Source organism: Anomaloglossus baeobatrachus, chromosome 3, assembly GCF_048569485.1.
Source record: "Anomaloglossus baeobatrachus isolate aAnoBae1 chromosome 3, aAnoBae1.hap1, whole genome shotgun sequence".
In the NCBI taxonomy this organism is placed as follows: domain Eukaryota; kingdom Metazoa; phylum Chordata; class Amphibia; order Anura; family Aromobatidae; genus Anomaloglossus; species Anomaloglossus baeobatrachus.
The window spans coordinates 432049911-432074248 of NC_134355.1; the positions used below are offsets into that span (position 1 = coordinate 432049911).

At 47.8% G+C, this 24338-nt stretch overlaps 1 protein-coding gene across 1 annotated transcript in view; it reads right to left on the reverse strand.

Moving 5' to 3' along the window:
* The window catches only part of NMUR1 (neuromedin U receptor 1), a 218331-nt gene extending 200235 nt beyond the window's left edge, over positions 1-18096 (reverse strand). The window contains exon 1 of the mRNA XM_075338491.1: positions 18008-18096. The gene's annotated coding sequence lies outside the window, so the exon portion shown is untranslated. The remainder of the gene's footprint in view (positions 1-18007) is intronic.
* Between the last annotated feature and the right edge of the window lie 6242 nt (positions 18097-24338).

The following is a 24338-nucleotide window of genomic DNA, read 5'->3' on the forward strand; positions in this document are numbered from 1 at the left end:
GGCTTTCAGACTTCAGACTAGGGGGAGTAGAGCAGGACAGTTATACTTAAGCCTGCTTTACACGTTGCAATTTCACAACCGATATCGTATGCGATTTGCAACTCCCCCATCGTATGTGCGGCACGTTCAATTTGTTGAACGTGCCGCACAAACGATTAACCCCCGTCACACGTACTTACCTTCCATACAACCTCGATGTGGGCGGCGAACGTCCACTTCCTGGAGTGGGAGGGACGTTCGGCGTCACATTGACGTCACGCGGCAGCCGGCCAATAGAAGCGGAGGGGCGGAGATGAGCGGGACGTAAACATCCCGCCCACCTCTTTCCTTTCACATTGCTGGCTGGAGGAAGGTAAGATCTGTTCAATGTTCCCGGGGTGTCACACACTGCGATGTGTGCTGCCTCGGGAACATTGAACAACCCGACGTGCAATTCGTCAGGATTCAACGACGTGTATGGGATGAATGTTTTAACGTTCAATCGCAATCGCACGTACCTGTCACACACTGCAATGTACCTTACGATGCCGGATGTGCGTCACTTACGACGTGACCCCGCCGACACATCGTAAGATATATTGTAACATGTAAAGTGGGCTTTACTGAGTCTTCCATGCATTTGTAACACTAATTCCAGGTCCGCCCATTAACTTTCATAAATATTCACTGCTTCCCCCTCCCACCATCAGATCCAGCATCTGTGATTGGTTGCAGTCAAACTGCACCCCCACCTTGCGTGACAGCATCTGTGATTGCTTGGAATCACACACTGTCTGCATCCCTATAGTGGTGTAAAATTAAGCTGACCCAGACAGTGTTACAGCCATGCGTTCGCTCCTGCTTTATTCCTTATTTTCTTTCTTTTTCCTTTTTTTTTTTTTTTTTATTATCCGGGAGTCCAAACCTGACCAGTAACATTGACTTCCCCGAGAACTCTGTTTTCAGGGTCCATGCATATACACTAGGTGTCCGGTATAGTGATGAGCGAGTATGCTTGTAACTACTCGGTACTCGCACGAGTATCACTGTACTCGGGCTACTCGGCGGGTACCGAGTAATTTCGCGATACTCGTGCTGTACTCGTGGTCTTCATCCCTGCATGTTGGCGCTCTTTTGAGAGCCAGCCCTCATGCAGGGATTGGCTGGCAGACCACTGCAATGCCACAGCACTGTTAGTTGTGGAATTGCAGTGATTGGCCAGCCCGCACAGCGTGACCGAGCCTTTATACCAGCGGGCGCGCTGTGCTCTGCACACAGCCATCTCATATTCCCTGCTTTCCCTGCCCACAGGCGCCTATGATTGGTTGCAGTGAGAGACGCCCCCACGCTGAGTGACAGCTGTCTCACTGTACCCAATCACAGCAGCCGGTGGGCGTGTATATACTGTGCAGTAAAATAAATAAATAAATAATTAAAAAAACCGGCGTGCGGTCCCCCCAATTTTAATACCAGCCAGATAAAGCCATACGGCTGAAGGCTGGTATTCTCAGGATGGGGAGCTCCACGTTATGGGGAGCTCCCCAGTCTAACAATATCAGTCAGCAGCCGCCCAGAATTGCCGCATACATTATATGCGACAGTTCTGGGACTGTACCCGGCTCTTCCCGATTTACCCTAGTGCGTTGGCAAATCGGGGTAATAAGGAGTTAATGGCAGCCCATAGCTGCCACTAAATCCTAGATTAATCATGTCAGGCGTCTCCCCGAGATTTCTTCCATGATTAATCATTATTAACCCCGACAAACCCTCCATGTCCGGCGTAATCCACGGACCTCCAGCGTCGCGTCCAGCTCTGCTGCATGGAGGTGACAGGAGCAGCAGAAGACACCGCCGCTCCGGTCAGCTTCACACAGCAACTGAGGTGAGTAGCGCGATCAGCTGCTGTCAGTCAGGTAACTCACGGCCACCGCTGGATCCAGCGGTGGCCGCGATTAACCTCAGTGACAGCTCAGCTGATCGCTATACTCACCTCAGTTGCTGCGTGTTGCTGACCGGAGCGGCGGTGAGTAGTGCGATCAGCTGAGCTGTCACTGAGGTTACCCGCGGCCACCGCTGCATCCAGGTAACCTCAGTGACAGCTCAGCTGATCGCTATACTCACCTCAGTTGCTGCGTGGAGCTGACCGGAGCGGCGGTGTATTCTGCTGCTCCTGTCACCTTCATGCAGCATAGCTGGATGCGACGCTGGAGGACTGTGGAGTACGCCGGACATGGAGGGTTTGTCGGGGTTAATAAATTGGTGATGAGGGACTTTATTAGTGTTTTTTATTTCTAATAAAGGATTTTTCGGGTGTGTGTGTTTTTTAACTGTAATTTACAGATTAATCATGGAAGGAATCTCGGGGAGACGCCTGACATGATTAATCTAGGATTTAGTGGCAGCTATGGGCTGCCATTAACTCCTTATTACCCCAATTTGCCAACGCACCAGGGTAAATCGGGACGAGCCGGGTACAGTCCCAGAACTGTCGCATATAATGTATGCGGCAATTCTGGGCGGCTGCTGACTGATATTGTTAGACTGGGGAGCTCCCCATAACGTGGAGCTCCCCATCCTGAGAATACCAGCCTTCAGCCGTATGGCTTTATCTGGCTGGTATTAAAATTGGGGGGGACCGCACGCCGTTTTTTTTAATTATTTCATTATTTATTTCACTGCTCCATAGTGACACGCCCACCGACTGCTGTAATTGGGTGCAGTGAGACACCTGTCACTCAGCGTGGGGGCGTGTCTCACTGCAACCAATCATAGGCGCCGAAAAGCAGGAAAGCAGGGAATACGAGATTGTTTAATGAGCGGACGGCTTTTTCAAAAGAGGAAAAGCCGCCGGAGTTTAGTGAACAGCTGTGCAGCGCCGCGGCAGTGATCGGGGAACGGTAAGTAAGAGAGAGGGGGGAGACTGACCGACAGACTGTGAGAGGGGGACAGACAAGACAGAGAGAGACAGACAGACAGACAGAGAGAGACAGACAGAGCGAGACTGACCAACGGGAGATAGAATGAAAAAAAAAATGACCGACATCGCTAGTAAAAAGCACAAAACGTGCGTTTTGGACATCGGAGTGCCACACAATGTTTTACGTAAAATCTTTCATGTATTAATCTCAAAAAGTAACATACACCAGCTCTATCTCACTATTGGGTATGTGCCCTTAACATTTCCGCCATGAAAATTCATTTTGGTGTCATTTCTGGTGAGGCCGTAAAAATGGCGTAAAACTCGGACAAAATTGTTCACAGCTGTGACTTTTGAGTGATAAATGCTTCAAGGGGTCTTCCCCATGCTGTGGCCATGTCATTTGAGCACTCTTCTGAGACTTTTGTGACATTTTTAGGGTTTCTACATGCTGCCGGGGGTCATTTCAGAAAAATACTCGGGTCTCCCATAGGATAACATTGGGCTCGGTGCTCGGGCCGAGTACACGAGTATCTTGGGATGCTCGGCCCGAGCCTCGAGCACCCGAGCTTTTTAGTACTCGCTCATCACTAGTCCGGTACAGACCCCGAACTTTAGAGTTCGCGTTCGCCAATCACTACTATTGATTATTAACTACACAAGTAGAGAAACACATCCAAAACCTACAGGTACTACAATACATTTAAAAAAATCCACCAAATTTACAGTAAAAAAAAATGCTACAAAACATACATGTTGCCATTACATGTGTTATTTAGGCCAATAAAATGTCTATTAAAGGAGACATTCAGAGGTGTAGTTGGCATCAATACTTAAAGGCAGTTGCTGCTTTCAGATTACTATGACACTAAAGAGTTCCATTACGACTAAGTACTGTGTAGAGGCATATTCCCCATCTAGTCGTTTTGTGACCCAACTGATGCAGAAACTATTGTGCACTGATATTACTTGAGTATAGAATTAGGGTCATAACTAGTAATGGGCGGACCCACAGATACTCGGGATCGGCGGATCCAACCGGGTTTAAAAAAAACCCCGGTTCGGGCGCAGAATTGATCCTTGATATCTGTCCGGATGCTGTTCCCAATATAAAAATAGAATTCAGCATTTAAAAATGGTGGTAGAAGGGATAGGGGGATTTGAGAAAGCGCTTTTTATTGGTCCCCGCTTGACTGTAAAGGCCGATTTACACGTTGTGGTCACGGAATTTGTGACGCACATCCGGCCGCATTAGCGATGTCATTGTGTGTGACACCTATGAGCAATTTTGAATCGTTGCAAAAACAGTCAAAATTGCTAATCAGTGACATGGGGGTCCATTCCCAATTATCGTTGTAGCTGTAGGTACGATGTTGTTTGTCGTTCCTGCAGCAGCACACATTGCTATGTGTGACACTGCAGGAACGAGGAACATCTCCTTACCTGCGGCCGCCGGCAATGAGGAAGGAAGGAGGTGGGCGGGATGTTACGTCCCGCTCATCTCCGCCCCTCCGCTTCTATTGGCCGGCCGCTTAGTGACGTCTCGGTGACGCCGAACAGACCTCCCCCTTGAGGGAGGGATTGTTCGGCAGTCACAGCGACGTCGCTGAACAGGTATGTGTATAATGTTCGCTACGGCAGCGATCACCACATATCGGCCGTACAACGAGGGCGGGTGCTGTCACGCTCGACATCGCTAGCAATTGCTAGCGATATCGCAGCGTGTAAAGCGGCCCTTACTCATTATCTTCATGCAGAGTTACAGCCGTGCGTGGATCGGTAAGTATAGAATGCTTCCTTCATTCTTATTCTTTTTTTTTTTTTTTAATACCTCGGTGGCTGGATTCAGATCATTACCTGGAGTTCCCTGAGAACTCCTGAGTCCAGCGCTCGGGTTCTACTAAAGTCGCACATATCTGGGCTTTTACAGTCCGGGTGCCCCCATCACTAGTCATCACCAAATAAGTAGCAGCTCTTTGAAATGCTGCATCCCTGCCTCTCCCCTCTTGCAGGCATGCACACTGAGTCACCGCCGTAGCCAGCTCCCTTGTTGTCTGGCATCTCTGCTCGCTGCTCCACATGGGTTCCTCTACCACCCGCCTCCAGGAGTCTGTGTGTGATGCTCCTGGACTATCGGGTCATCCCAGGGTATTATGCAATTTGCCCTCCCATGCAATGTCCGCCTCCTCGTTGGTTGTGGGTCCCCAACAACATGTTGTTGCCTAAATCAGCTGATTAAAGTCCTAAGGTACACTCTGCAAACACACCCACCAGACACACCAGTGGACGGCCTGAGGGGAATAGGGTCGCCCACTTGGGGGTTTGGTTAGGGGAGGTCAGGAGTGTCAGAAGTAGGAGAGTAGAGAGTTGGAAGTGAAGGATAGAGGAGGTCAGGAGCAGGGCTCCTTAGAAGCACCTAGGTAGCAGACGGTGGTCTGGACCTAGTGGGAGCTGGACCCCCGGTCGCAGGGGATCATGGCAAGGGGCACGGAACTATCGAGGAGGACAGCCGGTGGCCTTGCACCATCACCGGGTTGGGACCAGGGCACAACGGGGTACATGGACCCTAGGTCAGGGAGTAGCTTCAGGCAACCTGACAATTTACCCGGCGAGAATGGATCCTTCAAGATCCGCTCTCCACCCGCTCCAAAATCGGGGTACTAGCGCAACGAGCGGGATAGGACTTTCAACAAAAACGGTCCAGAAAATCCCAAGCGTGAGCCCTGAGAGCAAGCTCCCACAGTTAGCCATACTGGAGAGCGGGACCTGACTAGTTCCATACTACCGCTACCAACAGAGAAGTGAACTTAGAGCCAGGAGGAAGGTCACAGATCACCAGGCAGCACCATTGGGGACGGGACCCGTACTAGCTCCCCTCGGCGGCAGCGGTATCCAGAACTTTGGTTTATCTGGTTGACAGTGTCAGTTTACTGGACTGAGTGAGTACGCAAGTGACCCCCTTCACTCCCCATGGCACTCCCCGAACACCATCACCGAGTCCCGGGGCATCCCCCCTAGCTGTGGAGGGTTCTAACACCTGGCTGCCCCACTCCATCGCCCCCAGGTACTCCCAACTGCAGCGGTGGTACTCCACATTACCACACACCACGGGTGACATCATAAACTCTAACCACAATCCCTTGCAAATACCCCCATCATTTGAGTGGCCGCATGACCCCCGTGTCCAGACGCCCCCCGAGCCACCGCGGATCCGGATCCGAGCAGCCCAGCTGCTGACACGGGGGCAGCATAAGTCCTACAGGCGCACTCCTAGGGAGTGCGCAAGCGCCACTGCCCCTCTCTTAAAGGTCCAGGGAGCAGCTCTCAGGAAGTGCCTCTCAACATATCATGGAGAGGCACTGGGTATATAAGGCAATCTCCAACTAGGGGGGGTTGCCTGTTCAACACCATAGATTTTGCTAGTCAGTTTATTCTGTCTAGTCAGTTGTCAGGTCACCTGTCCCGTCTGGTCCTGTTCCATCCTGTTCCTGCCTGTCCCATCTGGTCTCATCCTGTCCTGTATCCAACCTGTCCCGTGCATACCTGGTTCCCAGCCTGTCCTGCCTGTTGGCACCTGGGTCCAGCCTGTCCTGCCTGTAGTTGGTTCCCAGCCTGTCTTGTCTGTTGGCACCTGGGTCCAGCCTGTCCTCCTGGCTACCAGCCCATACTGCCTGTTGACACCTGGTTCCAATCCTGTCCTGCCCGTACCTGGTTTCCAGCCCATCCTCCCTGTTGGCACCTCGGTCCAGCCTGTCCTGCCGGTACCTGGCTGCCAGCCCGTCCTCTCTGTTGGCATCTGGTTCCAGTCTAGTCCTGCCTGTACCTGGACTCTGCCTGTCCTGTTAGTACTAGAGACTCTGCCTGCCCATCCTGCCCTGGCCATGCCATCTGCCTTGTTAGTGACTTTGCTTATCCGTCCTGCCGTGTTGGTGCTAGAAACTTTGGAATAGATTGTGGACGCCATGTAACATTTGAAGAGTCCTTGACATGTCAAAACAGCAGAAACCCCTATAAGTCACCCCATTTTGAAAACTACTCCTCTCATCTAGGGAAATAGTGAGCATTTTCAACCCTCAAGCGATTCACAGAATTGTATAATAGTGGGCTGAGTAAATTAAATTTCAATTTTTTTTTTAAACTAAAATATTGCTATGGGTAAAAGTGTTTAATTTTCAAAAGGGTAATGGAAGAAAATGGATGATAAAATACATTACGCAATTTCTCCTGAGTATGCCAATACCCAATATGTGGTCAAAAACTACTTTTGCCCACAGTGCAAAGCTTAGAAGGTAAAAAGTGTCATGTTGTAGTGCAGATTTTGCTGTTATGGTGTCTGGGTGCCATATCATATTGGCAGAGCCCCTGAAGTACCAGAACAGTAGAACTCTCCATAAGTGATCTCATTTTATAAACTACACCTCTGTGAATTCATTCAAGGTTGTAGTGGTCATATTGACACCACCATTGTCATATAATGTTTTACCATTGGGTAGTGAACAAAATTTTTTTTACCACGAAAGTTTTGTTTTAGCCAAAGATATTACATTTTCACACAGGAAAATGGGTAAAAATGTAACCAAAATTTGTCACACAATTTCTGCTGAATGTGGCAATACCCCACATGGCTGTTAAGGACTTCTTAACTACAGGACAAGACTCAGGAGGAAATGAGCGCTATTTGACTTTTTGAGAACAAATGTTCATACTATAGTTTGTGTGGTGCCCTGGACAAGCCAGGACGTCACAGGTACTGCAACAACACACCCCACACCCCGGCTAGGCACATCTAGGTCAAACAGAAATCCTTGTTGCCTCCCTCCAGGGGATGATGTCCACACCAGGGGGTGGAGCCAGGCAGTTGGCCCCACCCACCGAGGAGTTCACAGTCCTGGAGGCGGGAAAAGGAAGTCAGATCAGTTTGGAGTTTGAGGAGTGAAGTGGTAGCGGAGGAGACTGACAGTGTCCGGGTGCGTGGCCCGGGCACATACAGCAAGGTTGGCAGACGGTGGTGACCGTCTGCAGGAGGGGCTGATTGACGTGAACCGTAAAGACCGGGGACGGGCGGTGGCTCGCCAGTACCGGATCGGGGAGCGAAGAGAAGCCAGCACCATTCGACAGGGCCTACGGACCCCGACCAGTCTAGGAGTCGCCGTAAAACCGGTCAAATCCGTTAGAGAAGGGAACCTCCGGGGTTTCCCAGCAGTCAAGACCCTATTGAAGGCAACAGCTCAAACCGTGAAGGGAAATCACCGCCAAGGCTACAGTTCCCAGGGCCAGAGCCTGCGGGCAAAAGGGGCTCCCTCAGCATCCATCCAAGCTGGGGAGCGGGTTACCGGTGGGAAGCCACCAGAACCGAGAACATAACACAGGTGCAGGGAAAGGCAGTTACCGCCAACCTACCGGGAGAAGAATCACCGCAGCCGTCTGTGGGACCCGTCCATCCAGCCGTTTGTTTTACCGGAGACTTTGTGTTCATCATTGGCTGAGTGAGTACCACTGTGCCGTGTGGCACCGCGCTGCCCCCGCAACCCTGCACCTCACCAGGCCCCGTAACCCGCCTGCCATCCCTCCCTCACCGGGCCCCGGGACAACCAACCCCCCTACCCACGGAGGGGAAAGACAACATCCAAGCTGCTCCCTGTCATCGCTCCCGGGATCCCCGTCCAGAGCAGCGGTGGTGTCACAACCTCACCACAACCGTGGGTGGCGTCACGGACAATAAATCCCCAAAACCATTCCCCTTTTCACTCACGGGCGATGAGCGCCGCTCGAGTCCCCGGGATCCGGCCCACCGCTCGAGCCACCACTGTGCAGCAAGTGAAGCAGCAGCGCCGGACCCGAGCGTGGTGAGCGCAGCGTCCCCTCCCCGCCCGCGACAACTTGGCATCACGAACAGGATCTTACCGCTCTGACGTCTGGTAGAGGTGTGCCTTGTGACCGCCGGAGGTGTCCGGCCGAAAATTTTGAGAAGCCGCCATTTTGGGCGCGAAAAGTCCCCGCTCGAGCGTCTCCTCGAGCAGTGGAGGCGCGAAAGCCGAAACCCCGCCCCTGTAGAGGAGGAGCCGGAAAAAGACTAAGGGGGACGGATGGCGTCTGCATGTAGCTCGCGGTTGTGGAAGCAGGGACACCAGGACTCTGCGATCTGCTGGTTCCTGGAAAGTACCGGTACCAACATGTCCGCCCCGTCCAGCTACGCAGAGGTTATGGAGCCGGTGCCCGAAACAGAGGCATGGCTCAGGGCCCGAACGGCGGGGATCTGCCGGCACTACCGGAGTCAGATATGTCTGCTGATGGAGCAGTGGACCGCGGAGGTGGAGGAGGTAGCTGCGGTCGCCAAGGTGTACGGAATGGAGGCCATGATGGAGGAGCTGGTGAGTGACCCACGCCCCTGTGTCCCTGAGGGACCGGCCGTTGCGGCTGAGGGACCCGGTCTACCCCTGGCCCCCATGCCGCCTCCGTCTTCCCTGCCCGTGCACCCCGCTGCTGCTGGTCCGTCTGACATACACCCCCTCGAAACGGTAGCCGAAAGAGTGGTGAGCCCGGAGACTGCGGCAGCTGGCGGCAACCCGCCTGGCGCAGGGACAGATGATAGTGACTCCGGACCTGACACAGAGTCTGTTTCGGAGGAAGACGAGGGAGTCATCGCCCTGTATGGCATGGAGGCCACTTACATCCCCCGGAGCGGAAATAACGGATACCGGGCGGCCCTTCCTCGTCGCGCCTGCTATGCGCTGGAGGGGCTGGTACCCGTGTTCTTCCACCCAGGGCCAGGTAAGGAGGACGAAAGTGAACAGTGAAGTCAGTGGAGCCCCGCTGCAAGTTGTCCCCGTTGGGACCACCAGTACAGATAGAAGTTTGAATGATAAGATTGATCAATCGAAGTTTATCTGATTGAAACCGTGATTGAACCGGCCGTTGCCGGCAACTAGTCACCGTAGGGACTTTCTGCAACCGTTGCGTAAGGGACTTCTTACGGACAAGCCCGAGAACTTGCAGGGCAACCACAAACTAGTGGAATGTAAATAATTGTTGGCTTAATCCGTTACTGCCTCCGGAGAGGCTGATTTGGGAGGATGGGCCTGGAGGAAAGGGATGGCCCAGGCCCGCCACTACCGTAACCGGTGGCGATCCTCCGGGGGGTTCAGGGGTCCCCATGGACGCGGGACCCTGAAAGAGACAGTACCCGCTCGGGCAGCTTGGTTCTGGACTGGGGTCAAGGGGTGCTGCCCACTTCTTAGGGGCAGCATCAGGGCCAGGTTGTTTGGGTGGAAGAAGAGCGGAAGCCGTACCATTGTGAAATGTTGTGATTTTTACATGTTTTGCAGTTAACAAAAATAAAACCGGTGATGGACGGGCAGCCCGCGGATGGTCTGCATTTTACTAAGGGGGAATGTGGCGCCCTAGACAAGCCAGGACATCACAGGTACTGCAACAACACACCCCACACCCCGGCTAGGCACATCTAGGTCAAACAGAAATCCTTGTTGCCTCCCTCCAGGGGATGATGTCCACACCAGGGGGTGGAGCCAGGCGGTTGGCCCCACCCACCGAGGAGTTCACAGTCCTGGAGGCGGGAAAAGGAAGTCAGATCAGTTTGGAGTTTGAGGAGTGAAGTGGTAGCGGAGGAGACTGACGGTGTCCGGGTGCGTGGACCGGGCACATACAGCAAGGTTGGCAGACGGTGGTGACCATCTGCAGGAGGGGCTGATTGACGTAAACTGTAAGGACCGGGGATGGGCGGTGGCCGCCGGTACCAGATCGGGGAGCGAAGAGAAGCCAGCACCATTCGGCAGGGCTTACGGACCCCGACCAGGCTAGGAGTCGCCGTAAAACCGGTAAAATCCGTTAGTGAAGGGAACCTCCAGGGTTTCCCAGCAGTCAAGACCCGAATGAAGGCAACAGCTCAAACCTTGAAGGGAAATACAGTCACCGCCAAGGCTACAGTTCCCAGGGCCAGAGCCTGCGGGCAAAAGGGGCTCCCTCAGCATCCATCCAAGCTGGGGAGCGGGTTACCGGTGGGAAAACACCAGAACCGAGAACAAAACAAAGGTGCAGGGAAAGGCAGTCACCGCCAACCTACCGGGAGAAGAACCACCGCAGCCGTCTGTGGGACCCGTCCATCCAGCCGTTTGTTTTACCGGAGACTTTGTGTTCATCATTGGCTGAGTGAGTACCACTGTGCCGTGCGGCACCGCGCTGCCCCCGCGACCCTGCACCTCACCAGGCCCCGTAACCCGCCTGCCATCCCTCCCTCACCGGGCCCCGGGACAACCAACCCCCCTACCCACGGAGGGGAAAGACAACATCCAAGCTGCTCCCTGTCATTACTCCCGGGATCCCAGTCCAGAGCAGTGGTGGTGTCACAACCTCACCAGAACCGTGGGTGGCGTCACGGACAATAAATCCCCAAAACCATTCCCCTTTTCACTCACTGGCGAGGAGCGCCGCTCGAGTCCCCGGGATCCGGCCCACCGCTCGAGCCACCACCGTGCAGCAAGCGAAGCAGCAGCAGCGCCGGACCCGAGCGTGGTGAGCACAGCGTCCCCTCCCCGCCCGCGACATTTGCGGACTCCATATACGAAGACTCTAATTGCTAGAAGAGCAGAATCCCCCCTCAAATTATCCCATTTTGGAATTTACACCCCTCTATGAATTTATTTTACAGATGTAGTGGTAGTGGTGATTTTGATTCTATGCATGTTTTTAAGTGAAAGTTGCGAATCTGCCATTGTAGTGCCCAGTACATTGTAGTGTCCATAGATTGTGCCCAGCTCGTACTTCTAGAGACACGTACGCCGTAAATTAAGCAGGCTCTCCTCGCTACAGAAATGCTGAACATGTGGACGCTAAATATGGTTCAGGCATACTGTGGGACTGAGAAACGAGAGGGGTATTTGGATTTGAGAGTGCAGATTTTGCTGGATTTCTTGTTTTGAGGGGAGAGGGGCAATGGCGCTTTTCAGAGCCTTTGTGCTACCAGTAACGTGGAAGCGACCTATATTACCGTCAACAGATGAGTGACCTGAGTGCTGTGGGTACAGTTGAATGCTATTTTGTGACAATTTTGGTTGAAATTTGGGGCACAGAACATTTTGGATCAGTTCACATTTATCCTGTGCTCTATGCAAAGCACATACACTGGCGTTTCCATCTACATCTCTGAAATGTGTGATTCAGGTGAAACCCCCGACGGATTAATTCACTATTGATGCAGCAGAGTTACTTCGGATTCTATTTGGCCTCTGTTCAGCTGTGTCCTTCTTTTCAAAGGTGCACAAAACTTTTGTGGACCGCACTTTTTTGCATGCTTCAAAAGACATGTAAAAAGCGGACACAGTTGGACCACAAGTCAGACGGGAAATTAAAGTGACTCCCTCTGCCTCATTACAGTGAATTTTTCGTTGGGAATTGTATCTGAATGACATCTTCAGAAATCAACACATAATCTCCGATGTAAGGCTAAGTTCACACATCCGTTTTTTCCAATCAGGCCAATCGGTTTGTGCCTGATGCAACGGATCTGTCTCAGATTATGTAAAAACTGATGCGACGGATCCAGGAAAAAAATTATCCGTTTTTTTTATGCTGAGAGAGACCCCATCATCACTGCAAAAACACCGGCACTACCGCCCCCACCATCACCGCACACGCAGGCAGTCCCGCACACATCATCACCGCACACGCAGGCATTACCGCACGCATCATCACCACACATGCAGGCACTACTGCACGCATCATCACTGCACACGCAGTCACTACCGCACGCATCATCACCGCACACACCCCGGCACTACCGCACGCATCATCACCGCACACACCCCGGCACTACCGCACGCATCATCACCGCACAAACACCGGCACTACCGCACACATCATCACCACACACTCCCCAGCACTACCTCAGTGACGTCACCGCTGACAGCGCGATTCACTTCAGTTGCTGCGTGGAGCTGATAGAGAGCGGCTGTGTTCTACTGCCGCTCCTGTCAGCTTCATGTAGCAGAGCTGACAGCATTGTGGGACCTCTGTGGATTACGGTTGACCTGGAGGGGTATTTGGGGATTTTAATAAAATGGTGAAAGAGGGTGTTTTTTTGTCTTTTATTCCAAATAAAGTATTTTTTTGGGTGTTTGTGTTTATTTACTTTCACTTACAGGTTAATCATTGGGGGTGGCTCATAGATGCCTACCATGATTAACCCCTTATTACCCCAATTGCCACCGCACCAGGACAATTGGGGATGAGCCGGTTAGAGTCCCGGAACTGTCGCATCTAATGGATGCGGCAATTCCAGGCGGCTGCTGGCTGATATTTTTAGGCTGGGGACTCCCCATAACGTGGAGCTCCCCATCCTGAGAATACCAGCCTTCAGCCATGTGGCTTTATCTTGGCTGGTATCAATATTGGGGGGGACCGCACATGTTTTTTTTAATTAGTTATTTATTTAATTTACTGCACGATATAGACCCACCCACCGGCGGCTGTGATTGGTTGCAGTGAGACAGCTGTCACTCAGCGTGGAGGCGTGTGAGCAGTGAATGCGAGATTGAATAATGGGAGGCAGGCATTTTCAAATCAGGAGAGGCCGCCAGAGCTTTGTGACAGCCACACAGCGCCGCATCGTTGATCGGTGAGTGGGTGAGAGTGAGTGAATGAGTCAGTAAGTGAGTGAGTGAATCAGTGAGTGAGAGGGTTTGAGAGAGTGAGTGAGTGATTGACTTTCTGACAAGCAATGAATTTATATCACTTTTGGGCATGCTCAGAAGTAAAAACCGAATCCGATACATGCTTCCGGCGTTTGAGGCATGCCCCCGTATCCGGCGCGCATAGACTTTCATTATGCACCATGCTGCACAGCGCTGCACCCGGCGCTATGCAATTTATTGCCGCTGGCAAAAACCGTTCCTCTCTGCATCCTGTGCGGCCGCCGAAGTGACAATTTTTGCCGCATCCGGCAAAAACCGGATCAAACGCAAGTACATGCGGCCCAATCTGGCGCTAATAAAAGTCTATGAGGAAAAACCGCACCCAGCGGCAAAAAAAAAACGGATGCGTTTTTCCCGCAAAGCGCGGGATTATGCCGCACAGCAAAAATCTGATGTGTGAACATACCCTAAATGCTCAGCCTTGAACACAGGATAAATGTGAGACGAGCGATCTTTGGGCGGCAGAATAAACAAATCAACAGTAGTTGAAGAATTGGCTTTATTACTATTTTTTTATGTCGTTCACCTTGCGGTATAAGTGATAGGATGGCTTTATTTCTCAGGTCAGTATGATTACATCGATACCAGATGTAAATAGTTTTTTTTTAGGTTTGGCTGCTATCATACTAAAAAATACTTTTTTACAAAATAAAGGTTTTTTTGCATCACTGAATTTTGAAGGTCACAGTTTTTATTTTCCTGCCAATAGAGCCATGTGAGGGCTTGTTTTTCACGGGATGAGTTGGAGCTTTTATTTGTACAATTTTGGGCCAAAAATATTTTTTGATCACTTTCTATTCTGCTTTTTGTGAGGCAGAATCAAGAAGAAATAGCAATTCAGGAAATTATTTTTTTTTTGTCGTTTTTCTTACGTCGTTCACCATGTCGTAAAAGTGATGACCATTTTATTCTTCAGATCAGTACGAATACAGCGATATTTATATTGTAGGGTTTTTATAAAAAAAATTGCCACTTTTACACCATAAAAACAATTTTCTACAAAAATAAAACGTTTTTGAATTGCTGTATTCTGAGAGCTGTAGCTTTTATATTTTTTTTTTTACTGACACAGCTGTATCATGGCTTGTTTTTTGTTGAACAAGATGCAGTTTTCATCAAAATCATTTTTATTTACATATGAGTTTTTGATAGCATTTTATTCCACTTTTTTGTAAGCTGTATAATGAAATGACATAGTTTTTGCTCCGTTTTTCTTTACGGTGTTCACTGAATGGGTTAACTAGTGCAACGGTTTTATAGATCGGGTTGTTCAAAATGTGGTGATAACAAATGTGTGTACTTTTTTATATTTTTGTTTTTACATAAATGCACATATTTATTGGTGTAATATTTTTCTTTTTTTTGTTTTTTATTTTCTGATTATTTTTACAATTTTTTTCACTTTTTTTCACTTTTATCACTTTTTTACTTAGTCCCTATATGGGAAATTAACTTTTATTACTCTGATCGCTGAGATAATGTATTGCAATACATTATACATGTCAGTTTTACACTGACACAAGCGTCTTAGGCCCTGTTCCTTGCATGGTCTAAAGGCTCCGTTACACGCAACGAAATCGCTAACGAGATGACGTTGGGGTCACAGAATTCATGATGCACATCCGGCCTCGTTAGCGATGTTGTTGCGTGTGACACGTACGAGCGACCACTAATGATGCAAAATACTTACCAAATCGTTGATTGTTGACACGTCGTCCATTTCCCAAATGTCGTTGCTCATTTAGGATGCAGGTTGTTTGTCATTCCTGAGGCAGCACACATCGCTACGTGTGACACCCCAGGAACGACGAACAACACCGTACCTGCGTCCTCCGGCAACGAGGTGGGCGTGATGTTCATGCGGCTGCTCTCTGCCCCTCCGCTTCTATTGGACGCCTGCCGTGTCACAACGCTGTGACGCCACACAAACTGCCCCCTTAGAAAAGAGGCTGTTCACCGCCCACAACGACGTCGCTAGGAAGGTAAGTTCGTGTGACGGGTACTAGCGACATTGTGCACCATGGGCAGCGATTTGCCCGTGACGCAAAAACGACGGGGGCGGGTGCATTCACGAGCGACATCGCTAGCGATGTCGCTGCGTGAAAAGGGCGCTTAAGATACTTGCTGTAGCTGGCTGACCCAGAGGTCTTCGTAATGTAATGATCATCCCTACCTTGGGTGCCATGGCAATGACCGGACCCCCATGATCAATCCACAGTGGTCTCTATAGTGTGGGAGAGGGTGTGCACTCCCTCTCCCAGCCCCTAAATAATTCAATCGCTATTGATCACAAGATTTACAGGGTAAGCAGCCAGGGACTGAGCGGCTATAACTTATGCCAAGCTCCTGCACCCATGCGATCGCCATCATGCAAGTTTATGTCATAGGTCGTAAACCTCTATTGGACCATGACATAAATTTACGTCAAACGTCTTGAAGGGGTTAAAGGGATTTTCCAGTCTTGTGGTGAAATTCTGCTATCACTTTGCGACTGAAGACTTCTGAATACTTAAAGCGTGTACACGGCACACTGTCGGGATTCTCCAATGTTAGAGGTGAGTATGGGAGTCATGTGACCCCATGTGTGCAATTTGCATATATGGCATGACATGCTAGCTAGTCATGCTTTTCCTCGCGCTATACAAGTGAATTGATTGAGATTGAGCATGTATAGTTGGTAAGTGGATGTAAGCATGTAAATTGGCATACTTGAAGTTATGTGGCCTCAGGCAACACCAGAAAATCCTGACAGTGAGTGGTGTGCACGCTGTAAGGATTCAGAAGTCTGCAGTCACATAGAATAACTGCAGACTTTCAATACAAAACCAAACAACCCCTGTAACTGCAGAATCCTAGCATTTATGCATTGAATTTTTATTTCATTTTAATTTTTACTTTTTATTTTTTTTAAAAAACAATGAATAAAATCTGCAACAAAAACATATACAAAAATGTAAAAATAAATGCAAAAATGCAATAAGCAAATTGCTATTGTATATTTTGGTCCAGACACCTGCAGAAAGAACAAAGTGGAAAAATGCATCATATCTGCACAAAGAACAAAGCTACAAAGTCCTCAATTGAACTGTGCAAAGCTGTATTTATACCTTCTCTTTTTTCAATCAAGTATTAAACTAAAATGTGTATTTACTCCAAAGCAGTCATATGCATATGTGCTACACCAGGACAAGCTTTCTGGATCACTCATTATAGACCCCAAGAAGCAAAGACTGAGAATGTCTTGGGATATGGGATCTTGGTCTTTAATAAAGAGATCGAGGGAACATATATTTCTAGTTGATGAGGTTGTAAGTTTACATAGCTGTGCAAAAAATGTTGTGGGGTTTTTTTTAGAGGGTTTTCACCCAAATCTAACTAAGAATTTAAGTGCTGACATGGACAGATAGAACATATGTGGATATAATGTGTGTGTGTGTGTGTGTGTGTGTGTGTATATATTCACAGCGATAAAGGTAAATTAATATTTGTGAAGCACAGCACAAGGTAAATATATATGATTCATGCATTGATTTCTTATGTGTTGTACAGAAAAGTTTCTGGACAAATTTATATCCCTTTCTGTATTTTCCATCATTCAACAGTTTTTTTATCAGTCTGATCGAATAAAATTCTTTTGCTATGACTGCGGGGACTCAATCAACATTATCAGCTGTATAAAGTTGTTAGTAGATATTCATTAAAACGGCACGAGCAACAACAGAGGTATAATGTGCAGCCTCATCATGACCCCTTTGTAGCCTTTATATTAAGTGTCCCCAAAATTTGTAGACTAATATGTAACTGTCAAGTCTGGTGTTTCAAAACAGTGGCTGCTCTGGTGTTTATGCACATGTCAGACTTTGATACATTTCTTCATTACCTATGTATATACATATAAGTGTGTGCATATATATATATATATATATATATATATATATATAATCACACACACACATATATACATGTATTTGTAACAAGATACATATACATCTATATCTCTTGTATGTATATATATATATATATATATATATATATATATATATATATATACACATGTTGCACTAGATTAATATATAAGTATTATAAAATAATAAAATATATGTATTTCTGTACACATCCAAAGAAATTAGTTTGCAAAGGGGTAAATTGCCAATGTATGAAAAGCGCTGTGGAATTAATAGCGCTATATAAATGAATAAAATTATTATTATTATTAAATTGTTCAGACCATCATATTTCAGAATTATCACTATACTATAACTACTATTACCGCTATCTCGGACATCACAATCCTTACACCATATATGCATGCTACAAGCTACACTTCAAATAATTTTAAATGTAGATAAATGCAAAATCCTCAAATTGTGATGTACAATGAGACTGACAAACTGAAAACACTTACCTGGATTTATCAATAACTACTCCTTGAGTTTTTCACATGCTAGCAGTTTGATGATTCCCCAGGACATACACCACTGGATGAGTGTCTTCACATCCTACACAGACCTGAATGAGCTCTGCTCCGCAGCCTTACACCTTTTATTAAAGCTCCACCAGAGGGCGGTGCTGAGCTGCCAGGACAGCCCTACACATCCATTCACTTAGCCAGGCAGCCACTGCCGCTCTGCTACTTATACAAACAGACAGCTTTGATGGGTTATGTCTGTGTTCTTATGATTCCATATGTTACTTATTAATCTCCATGAGGTTGTTGTTTTTTTTTCAGTTTTTATTAAATGATATATTGTGGGAACTTTATATGTCCTTGAGCTGCTTGATATTCTGTGCTATTTGCAGACATTTCATTTGGGGGTCATAAAATATTAGAATTGGTTTACAATATGATGGATTACTTTGTATTCATAAGCGTGAAAAGAGAAACATGTAGGCTGAATGTTTCATGTGGCACACAAGAGTTTTATTCATTGTAACACTACATCTTCAGAGACCTCCTACCTTATCAGACATAGAGGAATTAGTCAGGCTGCTTTCACACATCCGGTTTTTGCTGTCATGCACAATCCGATAAAATGCGGATAAAAAGGATCCGGCGCCGGAACCGTTTTATTCCCCATTGACTTGTATTTGCGCCGGATTGTGCCGGATGGCCTTGCATTGCATGTGGCGTCTGCCGGATCTGGCGAAATTTCTTCATCTGGCTGCCGGAAAGGACGCAGCATGGAACGTTTTTTGACAACGGTAAAAAACCGGACCTCGCCAGATCCGGCGCTGTCCGGCATGTTATATATTGGAAGCCTATGGGCGCCGGATCCGGCGTCATCCATCATATGATGGAATCCAATGACGATTGCGTTTTTTAAACTGAGCATGCGCAGTATCACAACAGATCCGTCGAAAAATGGAAGAAACGGCTGGAAAAAACTGATGTGACGGATCCATCGTATCCAGGGCTGGATTATAGGCAGGGCAGGCGGGGCTCCCGCCCCGGGGCCCCCACCACAAGAGCCTCCAAGGGGGCCCCCCACCACCATCTGTCTTTGGCTTCCTGTGTTGGCGGCCCACATGATCATAGCTGGCTTTATCTATATGTGAGTAGTGCAGTTGCACAGGGTGCCGTCCACCAAGCTCCACAGGAGGGCGGTGCAGGGAGACAGATGTCATTTTGATTTTCAGCTCCCTCGCTGCGTGTTTCCTCTCTGTCGCGGCTGTTATCTGCCTGAGAGGATTGTGGGGGCAGGAAATTCATCATCTCTGATGTGTCACGGCCATCCTGCTGCTGTGGATGCAGCGAGAGCCTGGACCGTCCATGAGAGATGCAGGCTGTGATAGAAGGACCCGCGGGATGTCAGCTGTGAGAGTAAGGTCACTCGGCAGGGCAGGGGGAGGGGGGTGTAGAGGGGGCTACAGTGCTCTCCAAGTAACTCCAAAACAGACCTATTAGTAAGGGGGAATAACTATATATAGCTGTACATGAAAGGTGGAGACAGGGACATTTTATTGCAAGTGGTGTATATTTTGTTCCTGGAGTTGGGGGGGGGTCATTTTACTGCAAGAGGTGAAGTGTGTATGAATGACCCACATAGGAGCTACATTGCAGTATAGTCACTGACACCCATCATTGTTTAAACCTACCTACACCTCCTTAGTTACACTATTCCCTTTTCATATAATCAGAATTTAAGCCCCTTCCCTAGATTATAATCATATAATAATGCCCCCTCCCCCACTAGATTGTAATCATAGAATAATGTCCCCCATCTCTTTGACTACTGTATAATCATTATCCCCTTTTTGAGTATATTCATACACTAACTTATTGTGATATAACCGCCTCCTGGAGTATAATTACATACACCCCTTGCAGTAAAATGATGCCCCCCCGGAGTTTAATGTGTTCTTTCCATGTACATGTGCCAGACGTATTGCTGAGTGCCATTCACTGACAGCTATCAGTTTTGTTATTCATATTGACTTCATAAAATTTTGTCATAGTATTATAGTACTCAAAATTTAACTCCTTCACCCCGATTTTCCGTTTTTTTTTGTTTGTTTTTTTTCTTCCCTTCTTCTGAGAGCCGTAACTTTTTTATTTTTCCATCAATCTTGCCATATAAGGGCTTATTTTTTGCGTGACAAATTGTACTTTTGAGTGAAATCATCAGTTTTACCATATATTGTACTAGGAAACAGGGAAAAAAATCCAAGTGCGAAAAATTTCCATAAAAAGTGCAATTGCACGATTGTTTTTGGGTTATTTTATTCACCATGTTCACTATATTGTAAAACTACCATGTCAGTATGATGCCGAGTTCATAGATACCAAACAGGTATACTCTTACTTTTATCTAAGGGGTTAAAAAAAATTCAGAAGTTTGTTAAAAAAAAGAATTGTGCTTTTGGTGCCATTATTTGAAACCCGTAGTGTTCTAATTTTTTGGGATGTGAGGCTCAGTGACTGCTAATTTTTTTGCGTCTTGAGCTGGTGTTTTCAATTATACAATTTTTATGTAGCTGCTACTTTTTGATCGCCCGTTATTGGATCTTTTGGAGTGCTTAGACTGTGTGCAAGGTATCTGTCACGCTCCCCGGGTCCCGGCACCGTCTGTCACTCACCGCTTTGGTTCCTGGTCCTCATGCCTGCGGCTGCCCCCCTCACTCTCCCTCCTCTGCGTCCTCAGTAGAGTTGAGCGCGGTTCGTGGTTCGTGGTTCTCCAGTTCTAGGCTCGAGTGATTTTGGGGCATGTTCTAGATCGAACTAGAACTCGAGCTTTTTGCAAAAGCTCGATAGTTCTAGAAACGTTCGAGAACGGTTCTAGCAGCCAAAAAACAGCTAAATCCTAGCTTGGTTTCTGCTGTAATAGTGTAAGTCACTCTGTGAATCAAACTATTATCACATTTCAGTGTATAGTGTGCGTGAACAGCGCCTTCAGATCACTGCTGTTTCTATAATGGCGATCGCCATTTTTTTTTTTTTTTTTCTTGTCTTCCTTCCCTAAGCGCGCGCGTCTTGTGGGGCTGGCCAGCATGTCAGCCAATCACAGACACACACACAGCTAAGTGGACTTTGAGGCAGAGAAGCAACGGCATGTGTGATAGGATCTGCATGTCACATGTCCCTGCATTATAAAACCGGACATTTTCTTCACGATCGCCATTATCTGCCTTCTGCGTCTTTGGTGTCAGACATCAGTGTCGCAGCTCCGTCCTTTGTCCTATCGCCGATACAGCTGTATGCGCTGCATACACAGCGTTAGACAGCTTAGGGAGAGCACATTCTAGCAGTCCTTTTAAGGGCTCGTACCGGCAGGGTCAGAGAGCCATAGGTGACAGGTCCTGCAAACAGCAACAGCGTCTGTGTAGCCCAGGTCAGGGATTTCCTCCCTGCATTTCACCATTAGGAGGGAATAGAAAGGCAGGCTTCCATTCCTCTACCCAGAGCACCACAATCCTGCCACTGTACCCTCTTGTCCTCTGCACACTCCAACTCATTCTAAGTAAGCCATTATACTAGCAAACACTCAGTGTACCTAGTGGCATCCTATCTGTGGCTATTGGACTTTGCTATAGTCCCACTAGGGCCAAGACATTTGCAGAGCGCATCTGCCTGCGTTGCACACTCCAACAAATTATAACGAAGCCATTATACTAGCAAACACTCAGTGTACCTAGTGGCATCCTATACGTGGCTATTGGACTTTGCTATAGTCCCACTAGTGCCAAGACATTTGCAGCACGTCTGCCTGCGTTGCACACTCCAACGAATTATAACTAAGCCATTATACTAGCACACACTCAGTGTACCTAGTGGCATCCTATACGTGGCTATTGGACTTTGCTATAGTCCCACTAGTGCAAAGACATTAGCAGAGCACGTCTGCCTGCATTGCACACTCCAAGTTTTTTAAACTCAGCCATTATACTAGCAAACACACAGTGTACCTAGTGGCATCCTATACGTGGCTATTGGACTTTGCTATAGTCCCACTAGGGCCAAGACATTTGCAGAGCGCATCTGCCTGCGTTGCACACTCCAACTAATTATAACGAAGCCATTATACTAGCAAACACTCAGTGTACCTAGTGGCATCCTATACGTGGCTATTGGACTTTGCTATAGTCCCACTTGTGCCAAGACATTTGCAGAGCGCATCTGCCTGCGTTGCACACTCCAACAAATTATAACGAAGCCATTATACTAGCAAACACTCAGTGTACCTAGTGGCATCCTATACGTGGCTATTGGACTTTGCTATAGTCCCACTAGTGCCAAGACATTTGCAGAGCGCATCTGCCTGCGTTGCACACTCCAACTAATTATAACGAAGCCATTATACTAGCACACACTCAGTGTACCTAGTGGCATCCTATACGTGGCTATTGGACTTTGCTATAGTCCCACTAGTGCAAAGACATTTGCAGAGCACATCTGCCTGCATTGCACACTCCAAGTTTTTTAAACTCAGCCATTATACTAGCAAACACTCAGTGTACCTAGTGGCATCCTATACGTGGCTATTGGACTTTGCTATAGTCCCACTAGTGCCAAGACATTTGCAGAGCGCATCTGCCTGCGTTGCACACTCCAACAAATTATAACGAAGCCATTATACTAGCAAACACTCAGTGTACCTAGTGGCATCCTATACGTGGCTATTGGACTTTGCTATAGTCCCACTAGTGCCAAGACATTTGCAGAGCGCATCTGCCTGCGTTGCACACTCCAACTCATTATAACTAAGCCATTATACTAGCAAACACTCAGTGTACCTAGTGGCATCCTATACGTGGCTATTGGACTTTGCTATAGTCCCACTAGTGCCAAGACATTTGCAGAGCGCATCTGCCTGCGTTGCACACTCCAACTCATTATAACTAAGCCATTATACTAGCAAACACTCAGTGTACCTAGTGGCATCCTATACGTGGCTATTGGACTTTGCTATAGTCCCACTAGGGCCAAGACATTTGCAGAGCGCATCTGCCTGCGTTGCACACTCCAACTAATTATAACGAAGCCATTATACTAGCAAACACTCAGTGTACCTAGTGGCATCCTATACGTGGCTATTGGACTTTGCTATAGTCCCACTAGTGCCAAGACATTTGCAGAGCGCATCTGCCTGCGTTGCACACTCCAACTAATTATAACAAAGCCATTATACTAGCACACACTCAGTGTACCTAGTGGCATCCTATACGTGGCTATTGGACTTTGCTATAGTCCCACTAGTGCCAAGACATTTGCAGAGCACATCTGCCTGCATTGCACACTCCAAGTTTTTTAAACTCAGCCATTATACTAGCAAACAGTCAGTGTACCTAGTGGCATCCTAAACGTGGCTATTGTACTTTTGTCAATTCACAGTATTGGAACGTTATTAGCAGCACGTCTGCCTGCATTGCACACTCTAACTTTTTTAAACTCAGCCATTATACTAGCAAACACTCACTGTACCTAGTTGTATCCTAAACGTGGCTATTGTACTTTTGTCAATTCACAGTATTGGAACGTTATTTGCAGCACGTCTGCCTGCATTGCACACTCTAACTTTTTTAAACTCAGCCATTATACTAGCAAACAGTCAGTGTACCTAGTGGCATCCTAAACGTGGCTATTGTACTTTTGTCAATTCACAGTATTGGAACGTTATTTGCAGCACGTCTGCCTGCATTGCACACTCTAACTTTTTTAAACTCAGCCATTATACTAGCAAACACTCACTGTACCTAGTTGTATCCTAAACGTGGCTATTGTACTTTTGTCAATTCACACTACTGCAAATCTATGTGCAGCACCTCTGCATGACAACCTCGTGCTCTGTTTTTAATAAGCTATAATGATAGCACAAAATACTGCCATTTTGTGGCATCATAGAACTGGCTGTTGTATTCCATTAGTGCCCCACTGGTGACAAGCTATTTCTAGCACCTCTACATCACACCCTCATGCACATTTTGCTACGCTAATGTTATAGCAAACTCATGGAATTCATTGCTGCATTTCATAATTCGGAGGGATAGAAAGTCAGGCTTCCTTTAGCTTTTCCTTCTGTTCATAGACAGCATCTCCAAGACAAATTTCCCCTCCACGTCTAAGTGTGGAGAGGCAGCTAGTGCGCATGCGTGTGCCGATGTACCCCAGCTGCAGCATAATTACAGTGTTTCGCCTAGTGAGTATGCTCAGCCTGACTGTGCCATTCCTGACGCTAAGTTTTCATTTCGGGATACAGCGCATGCTCCCACACTAAGTGTGAAAAGCCTCTTTGCACAGG